Below are 2,500 nucleotides of genomic sequence, written 5' to 3'. Positions count from 1 at the left end.
GGGTGTCGAGGCAGTGACAATGCTAAAAATACAACGCGACGATAAATAGACAGGCAGATAGATTGCTCCAGTCGGTATATATATTCATATATACGAATATGTATATATATCTATCCATCCATCCATACATACATAATACATACAAATATACATTCATATATATATATATGTATATATATAAATATATGTGTATATATATATATATATATATATATATATATATATATATATATGAATACGTACATGAAAATAGAAAGATAGAAAGAGAGAGACAGAGAGAGACAGAGACAGAGACAGAGATACAGAGACAGAGAGACAGAGAGGCAGAGAGAGCGACATCGAGGGAGAGATAAAGAGAGAGACAGAGAGAGAGATAGAGAGAAGAGAGACATAGAGAGACAAACAGAGACAAACAGACAGACAGAGAATCCCTCCCATCAAAAATGTGAAAGCAAGGGAACAAGTTCGAAAAACATCACCACAAACATTTCTCACACACGTAAGAAATGCATAAATAAACCCGAATTGAAGTCAAGTGTGATGTACGCATTCGTGAAGTCACTGCAGAATACAGCTGAATGCAAAATGGGTGAGGCAGCCACGAGAATGTTTTTTTTTTTTCTCTGTCGGTCTGTCTCTCTGTCTCTTTTTCTTCCTCTGTCTGTCTGACTCCATATCTGTCTCTGTCTATGTCTGTCTCTATCTGTCTCTTTTTCTACCTCTGTCTGTCTGTCTCTATATATGTCTCTGTCTTTGTCTGTCTGTTCTGTCTCTGTCTGTCTCTATATCTGCCTGTCTCTATATCTGTCTCTGTCTCTATATGTCTCTTTTTCTGCCTCTGTCTGTCTGTCTCTATATCTGTCTCTGCCTCAGTCTCTGTCTGTCTCTATACCTGTCTCTGTCTCTGTCTGTCCCTATATCTGTCTCTGTCTCTGCCTCTGTTTGTCTCTGTCTCTGTCTGTCTCTATATCTGTCTCTGTCTCTGTTTGTCTCTGTCTCTGTCTGTCTGTCTATGTCAATCTGTCGATATCTGTCTGTCTATGTTTGTCTGTCTGTCTGTCTCTCTTTCTCTCTCCCCCCTCTCGCTCTCTCTCTCTTTCTCTGTCTGTCTGTCTGTCTGTCTCTGTTTGTCTGTCTGTCTGTCTCTCTTTCTCCCCCCCCTCTCTTTCTCTGTCTGTCTGTCTGTCTCTGTCTCTCTCTCTCTCTCTCTCTCTCTCTCTCTCTCTCTCTCTCTCTCTCTCTCTCTCTCTCTCTCTCTCTCTCTCTCTCTCTCTGTCTCTCTCTCTCTCTCTCTCTCTCTCTCTTTCTGTCTCTGTCTGTCTGTCTGTCTCTGTCTTTCTGCCTCTGTCTCGCTGTCTGTCTGTCTGTCTCTGTCTCTTTGCCTGTCTGTCTCTGCCTCTCTGCCTGTCTGTCTCTGTCTCTCTGCCTGTCTGTGTCTGTCTGTCTGTCTCTGTCACTCTGTCACTCTGCCTGTCTGTCTCTGTCTCTCTGCCTGTCTGTCTCTGTCTGTCTGTCTCTGTCACTCTGTCACTCTGTCTGTCTGTCTGTCTCCCTGCTCTCTCTCTCTCTCTCTCTCTCTCTCTCTCTCTCTCTCTCTCTCTCTCTCTCTCTCTCTCTCTCTCTCTCTCTCTCTCTCTCTCTCATTCTCTCTTTCTCTCTCTCTCTCTCTCTTTCTCCTGGTACCGTGCCCTGAGTGCCAATCCTGTGGTGCCAGACCCTCGCAGGCACTTCCTTCTAAGGTGCCACATCTCAAGAGCAAACTTAGACTTTCTTATTAATAATTGAGTGCTGTTATTGTGTGCCAGTCCTCTGGTGCCAAGCTTCCACAGGACCAGATCCCTGTAATAATTTCTTCGGCACTATTTCCCAAGTGCCAACCCATTTCTTTGAGTGCAACAGCAGGTAAAGCATCTCCAAAGTGCCTGGCCGAGGTGTGTGTGTGTGTGTGTGTGTGTGTGTGTGTGTGTGTGTGTGTGTGTGTGTATGTGTTTGTTTAAGTGTATATTTAAGTTCGAACGTGCATTAAGAGTGAGTGTGAGTGTCAATTTAATATGCCAATGCACTCCTATTCCACATGAAAATATCTAATTCGACGCCATTTCCAATATAAATCATCAAACTAACCTTTCCATCTAAATCCAAGTACACCTAAATATTATAGGTGTGGCTTTAGGGCGGGGTATATGAAGCTCCTCTGTGTGTTTGTGTGTGTGTGTGTGTGCGTATGCTAGTGTGCGTATGTACGTGCGCATGTGTGTCTGTGTTTGCATATGTACGTGTGTGTGTGTGTGTATGAGTGTGTGCGTGTGTGCTCGCCTACGTGGACTGCATGTGACGCACGTACAGAGGCGGTCTCTGGCGGGCAACCTCGATGGGTCCGACATAAATATTAATGATTATCCTCGATGCGACTTCCGCTCATTATCTGTTATTCTAATTTACAATGTTTACTTTTTTTCCCTTTGAAGAATAAGCAAAGTTTGCCTGAGATTTTATGCAA

The sequence above is a fragment of the Penaeus chinensis genome, chromosome 16 (assembly GCF_019202785.1).
Source record: "Penaeus chinensis breed Huanghai No. 1 chromosome 16, ASM1920278v2, whole genome shotgun sequence".
Classification (NCBI taxonomy): Eukaryota; Metazoa; Arthropoda; class Malacostraca; order Decapoda; family Penaeidae; genus Penaeus; species Penaeus chinensis.
The sequence above is the reverse complement of the archived record's forward strand: the minus strand, read 5'-3'. Positions refer to the sequence as shown.